The sequence below is a fragment of the Juglans regia genome, chromosome 6 (genome assembly GCF_001411555.2).
Source record: "Juglans regia cultivar Chandler chromosome 6, Walnut 2.0, whole genome shotgun sequence".
Classification (NCBI taxonomy): Eukaryota; Viridiplantae; Streptophyta; class Magnoliopsida; order Fagales; family Juglandaceae; genus Juglans; species Juglans regia.
Window position 1 is genome coordinate 14,358,547 of NC_049906.1, and position 12,724 is coordinate 14,371,270.

The window sequence follows — 12,724 nt, forward strand, 5'->3', positions numbered from 1 at the left end:
TGTATGGTATATTTGTGGTAGAAGTAAATTTGAACCTAAAAGCGTGCATAAATTTATTGGATGTTTTATACGGTGCACTCAATGTGTCCGTGCCTGCTCCAAAAACAGAAGACTGTTTTGGTTCTAAGAGATTTGATTCCACCTGTCTGCTATCCCAATCATGATTTTTCTATCCCCAAGGCAAAATGCCCTTCCATTTTTTGCCAGGTTTGGGCGAGGTTATTCAACCCCCCCCCCCCAACAAAAAAAAAAATACACGCTCTTTAATCCTTTGAGCTACTGTCCCTACCCATCTCTTCTATATCTGTTCCCGGGAGTACCCTAAAAAAAGAATTGCTCTTCTCCCCAACCATTTCGGGTTAAGATGTAATAGCGCTCATTAGGCTTACAAGGTAACTAATGGCCTCTTAGAGTTCTTGTCACCTGTTGTTTTCTACTTTGGAGGATGGTTGCACGAGGTATGTTTCCATGTGTTGAGTTTTTGAACAGTTTCCCAAGTTGTAGCAAAATTAAGAAACACGATGCGGTAATTGTTTAATATGAGAAAGAAGAGATATTAAGTTTTTTTTTTCATTTGCACCAGGTGTCCGGAACAGCATCCCGACTAATCCCGGGAGTGCACAGGCCCTTGGCAAAGAGTTTCCCATAAGTGCACCTTGAGTAATTCAAGGAGAAAATCTCTCAGTCCGATAACCCCTAAAGATTGTTTGCACCCAAGAAGAATTGAACCTTAGACCTAGGGGGAATATACCCCCAAGCCCAAGGCCTTTACCACTCGAGCCAACCCCTAGGGGTTAAAGAAGACATATCAAGTGACATGTGATACTTGAGTTTGTTAAGACCGATAAGAGAAAAAAAAAAAACTAATAGTGGAATCAATCAAACATGACACAAAATTTACGTGGTTCCGCAATATTCCTACTTCCATGGAGCTATAGAGGATTTCATTTCAGATGGTAATCAAAGGTATAGTGCAGCGGCCGTTCAAAGGAATAATGCAATATATAGCAAACCCTAATCAGCGGGCCAGGTCGGTTCAAGAGCCAAAATGTGTCAAAATTTTGAAAATCCACCAAAAAAACCGCAAAGGATCCTTGTGTGGTACAGTCCGCCACACAAAAAAAAAGTAGCCCAACAGAATTTTCATCAAAATGAGAATGCATGGGTAGGCCCAGAAAAATGCCTCAGTTATTACTTGAGAGAACTCTAATTGTCTATCCAAGTGTAGTTGTCGTCCTCCCCCCCCCCCAACCCAATTACATCCTCGGTTCTCACTACTTGAGAGAACTCTAATAGAATGTTTCTATGTTTCTATTATGAAAACTGATTAATAATGGCAAATAAGGAAAACAAAATGGCCTAATAGTGTTTTTTAAGTAGCCCAAAATGCTACCATAGTCCAGACTTCTAATAAAAATGAAATGAATAAATCACAGGTTCACTCATGTCAACCAAACTTTCAAATAGATCACGGGGACTTTATCGCAATTGCTTGAGTGAAGGTCTAGCAATGGTCAAGCCAGCTTTCTGTTTGAGCTCATGTCGTAAATTTGATCAAGCTAGACTCAAACGAGTCATACGAAATCTCTGGATCGATAAAACTCAGTAAGTTGCAAGAATTTCTCTGTTCCAAATTCTCCATGAAACTGTCAGCAATTGGGTCTACATCATCTCTGCCGCATCTGGAAAGAGTAACGCTTAAACTTGGCAACTTGTATCTTGGGAACGCTCAGCCTTGCTACTGTACTGCTATGCTTTTCAGCTTGGTTTGTCCGTTTAGCTGATATTTAGTTGAACTTCTGGTTGATATCCTTTTTCTCATAGATTCTTTCAGTTGCACTTGGATTTTGTTCTATGTATATGCAGCTTGGTTGTAGATGTAAGCATGGCTGTGGCAGTGGTAGTTGTGTGACCTTTCTTTCCGTTTTCGGATTTTATAGCATGCGCACCCCCTTGATGTTGAACATGGGTATTCTTTAGCTAATAAAAAAAACAGAACAAATGAAGAAACCTGTTTTTCCTTCTTTATACTTCTTATGTACTTGGGTTGAGCCCTTTGCGCCTTCAATAAAATTTTGCCTACTTAGAAAAGAAAAATAGACATCTGAACAAAGGAAGTCACATGGAACAACTTGGATATATACTCTCAAGTCTTTTTATGACGTAATCAAGTTATTTCATGTCTAAGCCCATACCAAAAATATACACATAATCAAGTTTACGTTTCTATTGATTAATTTGTACCAATGTCTTAATGAATGCATGCATGATAACTCTTGTTCCTTCTCCGATTATTGTCTCTCATATTTCTGCTACTTGAATCTTAAGTTTGGGAAAATTACCTCTCAATTAGATAATACTAGCATTGGTTTTTATGGTTGAAACTTGGTTTCCATTTTGGTTGAAACATTGGCCACCCTTGTGGCTGTGAATACAGGGAAGTTGTTTTGAGAAATTGTATAGGAGAGTATTTCACTTAACCATTCTTGTTTGGCGCAATGGTAATGTGACGATAATCTTCATATTAATGCTCCTGGATCTTGTTTTGTATCAGATATCTGAATGGTTGAGTGAGCAAAGGAACCATGACCTATCCCCTGGAGACATTGCGATTCGGCTAGATTTGATCTCAAAAGTTCATGGTCTAGAAGAAGCAGAGAAGTATTTTGATGGCATCCCTGACACTTCAAGAATCACCATGCACGTATATGGTGCTCTTTTAAACTGCTATGCAGAACATAAATCTTTAGATAAAGCAGAGGCCACCATGCAGAAGATGAGGGAGCTAGGTTTTCTGGAATCATCTGTCTTATAACGTTATGTTAAAACTCTATTCTCGGTTGGGTAAAACTGAGAAACTAGACAGTGTAATGCAAGAGATGGAAAAGAAGGGCATTGGTCGGAAGATGATCACATTTAACATTAGGTTGAATGCTTATGCAGCCACCTCTGACATTGAGGGAATGGAGAAGCTTTTAATGAAGATGGAAGCTGATCCTAAAATCGCCATCGACTGGAATGCTTATGCTGTTGCAGCAAAGGGATACTTGAAAGCTGGCTTACATGAAAAGACGAAAGAAATGCTGAAGACAGGAGAGGTGTTTCGTATGCGCGGAAGGAAGTTTGCTTATGAAACATTCCTCACTTTATACGCGGCTATTCAGAATAAAGCGGAGGTGTATCGTATTTGGACTTGTTATGGAGGGATGGAGGAAGTCTGGAACTCGGACGGCTATCTTTGTATGATAAGCTCGTTAGTAAAGCTGGATGACTTGGATGGTGCTGAAAAGATCCTGGAGGAGTGGGAATCTGTAACTACATTTGTTGACTTCCGGATTCCACGCGTGCTGATCACTGCTTATTGCAACAAGGGTCTTTTGGAAAAGGCTGAAGCATATATAGACAGGCTTAAAGAGAGTGGGACGGAGGTAGACTCGATCACATGGGATCGCCTGGCAAGTGGATATCATGCACATGGTCAGATGCTGAAGGCAGTGGAGACAATGAAGCAAGCACTGTTGGGAAATCTACCAGGATACAAGCCCAACCGTTTTATATTGGCTGAATGTCTCAAGTACTTGAAAGAGAAGGGAGATGTAGAAGCGGCAGAGGAGATTTTGAGGTTACTTGGAGAAAATTGTCATTTTTCAAATGGTAATTGTGAAAAATTCCGAGGTTATTTCTGCAATGGAGGCGAGCCACGCTCTTGAAACCAAATCTAAGGAATTGTTTGAATTCAGAGATGGGTTGAGATGATTTATGAATAGTAGAATAAAAGTTAAATTATTTATTATATTTTGTATGAGAATTTGAAAAAGTTATTTTAAAATTTAAAAAAGTTGAATTATTTATTATATTTTGTATGAAAATTTGATAAAGTTGTAATAATGAGATGAGATCAGTTGATATGAGTAGGGGTGGGTTTTGAATGTAAACGAGGCCTAAATTTAAGAAAAACAGGGAGTTAAAGAATCTTTCTTGGGCAATCAACTGCGATCCTAATGGATCTAGCTCAAGTCGAGGGAAGGTTAAAGGGAGAGCTTTGTGAAGACGTTCTTGTAGTGGGATGTTTGGATAGAGGATTAGTTTCACGGAATCTAGGGAATGAGGTCTGGAAGGTGTATCGATAGTTTTCCAATTCGGGCTTGGTGTATTTTGGATAGGTTTTCATGGGTTTTTGGGTCATTAGGGACTTTCTTGTATGGGTTAGGTGTTTTTTTTTATAAGTGTACTTGATTACTCCTATTGATATATATATATATATAATATTATTACTTATAAAAAAAAAATTACGAAGTTATTATATTCATGTTGAAAGTCCATCTTGTAAAAAGGCATTTGATCATTTGAAAGAAGATGATCAGATGGAAGGGGGAGTAGTGGACCTCAAATCTGACTGTGGCAGCTGAATTATATGTAAAGCTTCAAGAAGCATTGAAATGTATTTCCAAAAATTGGTGCATTATCTTATCTAAAAACCCATAGAGGCGCCAATCTTCTACATTGAATGTGATTTCATTCCTCAAATATTGTTGAATTAGCGGACCCTACGCCCATCTTGCAAGTATCTCCCTTCTCCTTTTGGTCGTTACAAATCCCATTCATTGTTTTCAACCATTACGCAACGCGTTCCTTTACATCCAAAGTGTTGAGGAAATATTTTCCACACTTTGCAGAGTTGTGGATTGTCTTATTTATAGAGAAATACAAGTATACTCGTAGTAGGAAACATAACAAACAGATAAGAGGAATTTCAAAAATAGAATACAACTGGATGACTAAGTCTACTGCATTTGAAACTCTAGTTTCCTACGGCTTCTCCATAACTGCCTTTGACTAAGTCTGCTGCATTTGAAACTCATTTGAACTCTAGTTTTCCTACGGCTTCTCCATAACTGCCTTATCCTTAATATGCCCCTGCAAGTCCAATGAAGTGGAAACTACATTGAGCTTGGATCGAAGTGCCGCAAATCTGAAGGAAGAAAGTGGTTTGGTAAAAATATCGGCTAGCTGTTCCTTTGAGGATAAGAACTTGACTTCAATAAGTTTCTTGGCTACCATATCCCTCACAAAATGAAAATAAATTTCGATGTGCTTCGTGCGAGCATGAAAAATGGGATTGGATGATAGATATGTGGCGCCGATATTATCACACCATAAGATGGGAGGAGCTGAAGTTCGAAGACCAAGCTCCTGCAGCAAAGATTGAAGCCATTGGAGTTCAGCAGCTGTATTGGCAAGTGCTTTATACTCGGCTTCAGTACTTGATCGCGCAACTGTTGCTTGCTTTTTACAACTCCATGAGATAAGGTTTGGCCCGAGAAACACACAAAAACCTCCAGTCGAGCGTCGATCATCGCAAGATCCAGCCCAGTCAGCATCTGAAAATGCTTGAAGAATGTTGTTGCTTGACTTGCTAAATACAAGACCATGGTTAATGGTCTGTTTTAGATACCGAAGTAGTCGTTTAGCTGACTGCCAGTGTGCAAGTTTCGGTTTATGCATGAACTGAGATAATTTGTTAACAGTGAAAGCTATATCAGGCCTAGTGACTGACAAGTACTGAAAAGCACCAACTGTGCTACGAAAAAGTGTTGGGTCACTGAAATCTTCACTGTCAAAAGCACTGAGATTAGTAGAGGTAGCCATAGGGGTACTAATGGGTTTAGCTTCATGCATTTTTGTCTTCTGAAGTATATCCATGATATACCGATGTTAAGATAGTATAAGCTGCCCATCAGATTTAATGGCTTCAATACCCAAAAAAAAATTCAAACTTCCCAAATCTTTAATTGCAAAGTCACTCTGTAGTGAGTTCAACAACTCATCAATAGCATGCTTGTCTGAGCAGGTGATCAAAATGTCATCCACATAAATAAGAATGCACATAGTGAACATAGATGTGGTATGAATAAATAGAGAAGTATCTGAACGAGAGCCATGAAAACCAAGGGCTAGAAGCCGATTGCTGAGGCGCGAAAACCACGCCCGTGGGGCTTGTTTTAGGCCATACAAGGCCTTTTTCAATTTACAAACATGATTTGGAAATTGAGGATGTGTATATCCTTGCGGTTGTGTCATGAAAACTTCCTCTGTGAGTGTACCGTGTAAGAAAGCATTATGTACATCAATTTGTCTAATTTCCCAGCCTGAAGAAATAGCAATAGATAGAACGGTTCTTACTGTGGTGGGTTTAATCACCGGGCTGTAGGTTTCTGAGAAATCCACTCCAGCTTGTTGAAGATAACCCTTGGCTACTAGACGTGCTTTGTAGCGTTCTACCTCACCATTTGCTTTCCTTTTTATCCGATAGACCCATTTGGACCCAATTAGATTTCGGGCATCAGTGGGAGGTACAAGAATCCAGGTACCATTTCGGAGTAATGCATCAAACTCCTGGTTCATAGCATGTCGCCAATGAGGATGCTTAGCCGCGTTGGTGTAGCACGATGGTTCGACCATTAGAGACTCGGTTTCGGCAATGAGGGCTTTTGGAAGAGGGTATCTGATGGTGCCATCGGAACGGGTTTTGGGTTTGGTGATATTATGCTTTGATCGGGTGGTCATAGGATGGTGGGATGGAAGGAAATTTGAGGTGGATTGGGTGCAGGAGTTTTCAGAGATATTCGGTGCAGAGGAATAGGGTGGTGAGGACGAAGAAGGGTTAGAGGAGATGGGTTGGGAAAGTAAAGGACTCGGGTGGGCTGGAGCGGTTGGAGGTTGGAAGCGGGTCGGAGAAGCTTGGGCTTGATTGGAAGGGTCCGAGACCAACGAGGCCTGCTCTGCTGCACGAGATAAGTAATTAGAAGACATTAAATTTGGAATCATGAAAGGTGGTGAGTGAGATTGATGATAACTCAGAGGGGAGGCCTGCACTTGACACGGGAAAATTGACTCTTCAAAAATAACATCACGAGAAATAATTATTTTTCCAGTGAGTTGATTGAGACATTTGTAACCTTTGTGATGAGGACTGTACCCAAGGAAGATACAACGAGTGGACCGAGGTTGTAACTTGTGGCGATTATATGGTCGAATGTTAGGCCAACAAGCACAACAAAAAACACGAAGAAAAGAATAATCTGGATCACTGTGAAAAAGGCGAGTGAAAGGTGATTGATTTTGAGAGACAGGTGATGGCATCCGATTAATTAAATAACATGCTGTATCAAATGCATCATCCCAATATTTGAGAGGAACTTGACTATGAGTTAAGAGAGCCAAGCCAGTTTCAACAATGTGACGGTGTTTACGTTCAATAGCACCGTTTTGTTGATGAGTGTGGGGACAAGACCTGCGATGAGAGATGCCAAGGGAGTCCAATAATGCAGACAGTGAACGAAATTCACCACCCCAGTCAGATTGAACAGATTTAATTTTGCAATTAAATTGTCGCTCTACATGAGGCTGAAATTTGCGAAAAATAGTAATGACATCACTTTTGCATGTTATTGGGTAGAACCACGTGTATCGACTATATGAGTCTAAAAAGGTAACATAATATTTGAAACCATTATGAGAAAGGATAGGAGACGGGCCCCAAACATCACTATAAATTAATTCAAGTGGTGCCGAGGCACGAGTACATGACTCAAAAAATGGTAACTGATGACTCTTAGAACTTAAACAGGCAGAACAAGATAGACTAGACTTAGACACGGTGACTAGTAAAGAAAATTTTGACAAAACATGACGAACAATTTTAAAAGCTGGATGACCCATGCGAGAATGCCATTGAGGAAGAGAGACTCGTTCACCAATAAGTGCAGATGGAGGAGAAGTTTTATTTGACATGGAGATAGGATAAAGTCCGTTCTTACTCGGCCCGTGCAGTAGAGTTTGCCCCGTTACTCGATCCTTCACAAAAAAATAAGATGGATGAAATTCAAAGAAAGTATTAGTAGCTGCAGTGAATTTTTGAACGGAAATTAAATTTTTTGTAATTTGTGGCACATGAAATACATTATGAAGTAAAAATGAAAGGGTAGGAGTGGATAGTTTAGAAGTGCCGAGATGTGTAATGTTCAAACTAGTGCCATTGCCAACCCGGACTGTATCTTGGCCAGTGTATGCTTCAGCATTAATGTTGAGATTAGAAAGATCTGAAGTCAAGTGATGAGTAGCACCCGTGTCTGGGTACCAGTTCAAATCATTGTCTGAAGATGAATTAGTATAATATGCTTGCATAGAGGATTGATCACGGTCGTAAGCTTCATCATAGCGATGATAACATCGTAAGGCAGTGTGTCCCGGTTTATTGCATACTTGACACACAGGGCGAGATTCATTTGAACTCGAGCTTCGACCACGTCCTCTGCTACGATTAAACCGACCAAAATTACGTGCACCGGAAGTGAAGCCAGGAGAACGCCCAGGGCTGCGTCCGCCACGAGACCCACGCGAACGAGAGACAAAATTCGCACTGCCCAGCGTGAGATCAGGGGAAGATTGATGATGGTCCAGCCGGATTTCATGAGCTATCAGATGCCCATATAAATCCTCCAAAGACAGTGGGTCAACTCTTGTTGTTATAGAGGTAACAAAGGAATCGTATTCCGATCCTAGACCCGCAAGTAAGAACGAGACCAACTCAAATTTATTGAGTGGTTGATCAGCAGCGGCTAATGTATCAGCAATGGTAGTAAATTTGTGAAAATAGTCTGAGATAGAGGAACCACCCTTCTTGAGTGTAGCCAATTGATAATGAAGGTTCATGGATCGAGCACGGGATGTGGAGGTAAACATTCGTTCCAGTGTCGACCAGACTTGATAGGAGGTTTGGCATTTGATCACGTGAGTAAGAACAGTTTCGGAGAGGGATGAATTTAGAGCTGAAAGGATTAACTGGTCTTGCATGATCCATTGCATGAAAGCAGGGTTGGGTATGGTTTGATTGGTAGGAGTTGTGATCATGGGAGAAGGGCAAACCGAGGATCCATCAACGAAGGAAAATAGATGCTGACCTTTGAGGTAGTGGACGACCTGCGCTTTCCATAGCAGGTAATTATCTCTCGTAAGCTTGATGGGTGTAAAGTTGGGGAGGGATGTGGTGGGTGCAGAGAAGGTGTTTGTAAAAATGGGTGGGTGAACAAAAGGGGAAGAGACATGGGTCTCGGAAACAGGTGGAGTTGAATCTGCCATAGGTGACGTGAGTCTTAGGCTCTTGATATCATGTTGAGGAAATATTTTCCACACTTTGCAGAGTTGTGGATTGTCTTATTTATAGAGAAATACAAGTATACTCGTAGTAGGAAACATAACAAACAGATAAGAGGAATTTCAAAAATAGAATACAACTGGATGACTAAGTCTACTGCATTTGAAACTCTAGTTTCCTACGGCTTCTCCATAATTGCCTTTGACTAAGTCTGCTGCATTTGAAACTCATTTGAACTCTAGTTTTCCTACGGCTTCTCCATAACTGCCTTATCCTTAATAGAGTCAGATTCCAATAACTCAGGTAATCCAAAATGGACTTGCAAAATATGGGAGATAATACAATTAGGAGAGGTCGGCCTTGGGGCTGGATAGTCTCCGATACCAAAGTTAATAAGTATTCTTGGAAGTTTATATATAAGTAAAAGAGTTTAAGGATTAGAGAGTTTTCTCATACTTAGAACTTGCTATTTATATCGTGGGTTGGGGAGATACAGATTGCCTTTGTCTCCACAGAGTCCATGCCTCTTCTGCTGTCAGAGTCCTTTAATGCAGCGTGACTCTGCAATGGCACCATAAATGTGGTGTGTAGTTTGGTAGTAGCGTCATTAATGCGGCGTGGTTTTCTGACTTTGAGTCTATCCCTTATGAGTCGTAAATGGTCTAATATCGATGGATCGAGGGCCATCTGCATTTCCTGTCGTGCTCTGTTCAGGTCCCTGGGTTCTGAACGCGGCTGTAGGATGTCAAACTAACCTGTCTCATCGATTACTTGACTCCATTCCTTGGCCGATGCTTTGCCCCCTATGCATTTCTGGTGGGCCTTGGGCCGAGGATACCTGGCTCAAGGCCCAGTGGGCTTTGTAAAAGGGGGAAAATCCCCTTACAATGGCCTTATTTGGATTGCCCAAGAAAATGGTTGTGTTAACTTTATGCCACCTGTCCTTACCTTAGTAATACTGCTTTAGTGAAGCTAACGGTAGGTCAGACAGGTCTAGGACCATATTTCCCTTCATAGGCTGGAGCAAACCTTATGTTTGGTCTACGCTACTCAATCTTACACGATGATATTAAGTCGTAAAATTTACATGATGTGTCTATTTTTCTTATAAAATAAATCATTCAATTCAGTCAGACAATGGAAGAGAATCTCTATAATTAAATTGGTAATCGCTATTGGAGATCAAAAGCTTTTTCTAATAATCGTGGTAGAGGATTAGGAGTACTCTTAGTGGTAGAGAATGAAGCAAAGGCGTGCAAAAGGATGCCCATAATAGCCTTGCTTAACAAAAGGACAATGAGTGAAAGCACTCGAGCATTTGGCTTTTAAAATATGAAAACAAAAAACAAAAGCATACGCCGAAAGGTTAACACCTTCTCTGCGTCGGTTCCCACAATATCAATTTGGAGCATCAGCCGACAGACAGAAGTATATGGATAAAATAAGTAACCAACCGGGTAATGTTTTTTTGTTTTTTATGTTGTATTTGACCATTTACCTTAATACAATAACTATCAACAATGATAAAGTAAGGTTGCCTAGCCAATTTAGAAAAGTTGGGATTTTTTTTGTCTTTTGTCTTTTTTTATGGAAAAGGAAAATTAAGGTAAAAGTGTGAAATAATCTTTAGATTTTGTATAAGAGTAATACTACTCATCATTTTAATTTTTATCATTCTTTCATCATCTTATGATGTGTTATTAGATGATTGAAGATTATTTATTATATTTTACTTATAAATCTATTATTTAATACCACATCATGAGATAATAGAAGAATGATAAAAATTATGATGATGAATAGAATTTTTCTTTATATAATTGTATTTTTGCTCATACATTTTACATATTTATGATTTAGATCTCTTAGATTTTAATCAAATATTTTAATGGGAATGATGAGGATTGAGGAGTGAGTTTGCTTCCCTTTTGGCTAGTCTTCAATCATGAGGAAAGCTGACCTCATAAGTTGTTCATGCAGACACCGTCCCAGTTATCTAGATTTGGGAATTAAAACTAGACGAATACCATTTTGAAGAAGGAAAATGATTGACGAACCGAGAATTGAAACCGAAAATTCAACCGATGCCACATGTCTTTTTTTGAATGGCCTGTATAAAATATTTAAAAAATAAAAACTGCACAGATAAACTCATCTCTCTCTCTCTTTCTTTCTTTCTACTTTATAATAAAGTTTAAGAAAAATAAATCCACTTTAAGAAAAATAAAGTTTCAATGGCGTCAATCGAACTCATTGATTCCATACAAGATGGAGAGAGGATGAGGGAGTGATGGGAATGGATGGAGAGAGGATGGGAATGGAGGTATTCAGATCTAAAATGGGTTTCTCTTGACGCCAACTCATTAATTTCGGATAAGATAGAGGGAGTGATGGGCATGAATGGAGGGAGGATGGGAATAAAGCTATTCATACTTGAAATGGTTTTCCCTCTTTCTTTATTTTTAAGGACAAGTTTGAGAGATGGGATGAGATACAAAATTTTCATCTCACCACATCTCATCATTACATCTTTTTCAAATCTCCATATAAAATATAATAAACAATTCAATTTTTTCAAATCTCAATTCAACTTTTTCAAATTTCAATATAATAATAATACTAAAACATAATATTTTAAACACTAAAATAAAATACAAAATTCTCATCTCACCCCCCAAACCTGCCCTAACTCTTTTCTCTTTTCTTTTTTTTTTTTTAAATTGTCACGTGAGCAATGGGTCGAGTATCGGTATAAAATGTGGGTTCCGTAGCATTACGTTTTGAAGAAAGAATTCTCCTTCTTTTCTTTGCACGTACGAAATAAGCCTCTTTTCTTGCATGTAGGAAATAGGCAATAGAAAAAGTGTAATTTTATATATAACTGTAAAGTGTATAAATATTATGTAATTATTTTGACAAAAAGTGAGATTCACTATTAAAAAATTAATTTTTTTTTTATGTAAATCATATATTTTATTTATTTATTTTAAATAATTATGTTACGATTGTAAATATCTTTTCTTATAAAATAAAAATAAAAATTTAGAGGACTCACTTGCGTTGTGTGCTCTAGGAACATGAGGGAAGAGGCTTCCTCCAAAGCCTCCGAAGTGCTCGGAAACCCGTATATTGCTCCAACTGTTCCCGAAGAAGAAGAATTGTAATAACCCCCGGAAGCATCCATCATCATACATGCCGAGGCAATTACCCATAAGTGAAAACAGACCGAATCGCGCACTAACCACAAAAATCGTGAAAATATATATAATGAGATTAAATAATAGAAGAAATGAAAAAGACAACCTTAATTGACGTGTTGGTATGGTGGCACGTGGTCAAATGGAGTATGATGAATTTTGGGGTAAGACGAATGTAGGGGCGGACGGCGGGCAGACGCATCTCTGCCCCCTCCAAGCTAGATGCATCTCGGCACCAAGGGACGGGAATTAGGTTGGGCCCAAGCCAGCCCGGCCCAAATTATATATATATTTTTAATAAAATGACTTTGTTTTATTTTAAGTTTTATTTTTTCATAAATAAAACGACGTCATTTTATATTAAATTTTA

At 39.1% G+C, this 12,724-nt stretch overlaps 1 pseudogene; it reads left to right on the top strand.

Moving 5' to 3' along the window:
* The first annotated feature begins 1,510 nt into the window (after nucleotides 1–1,510).
* LOC118348618 lies at nucleotides 1,511–3,710 on the top strand (annotated as a pseudogene).
* Nucleotides 3,711–12,724: the final 9,014 nt, after the last annotated feature.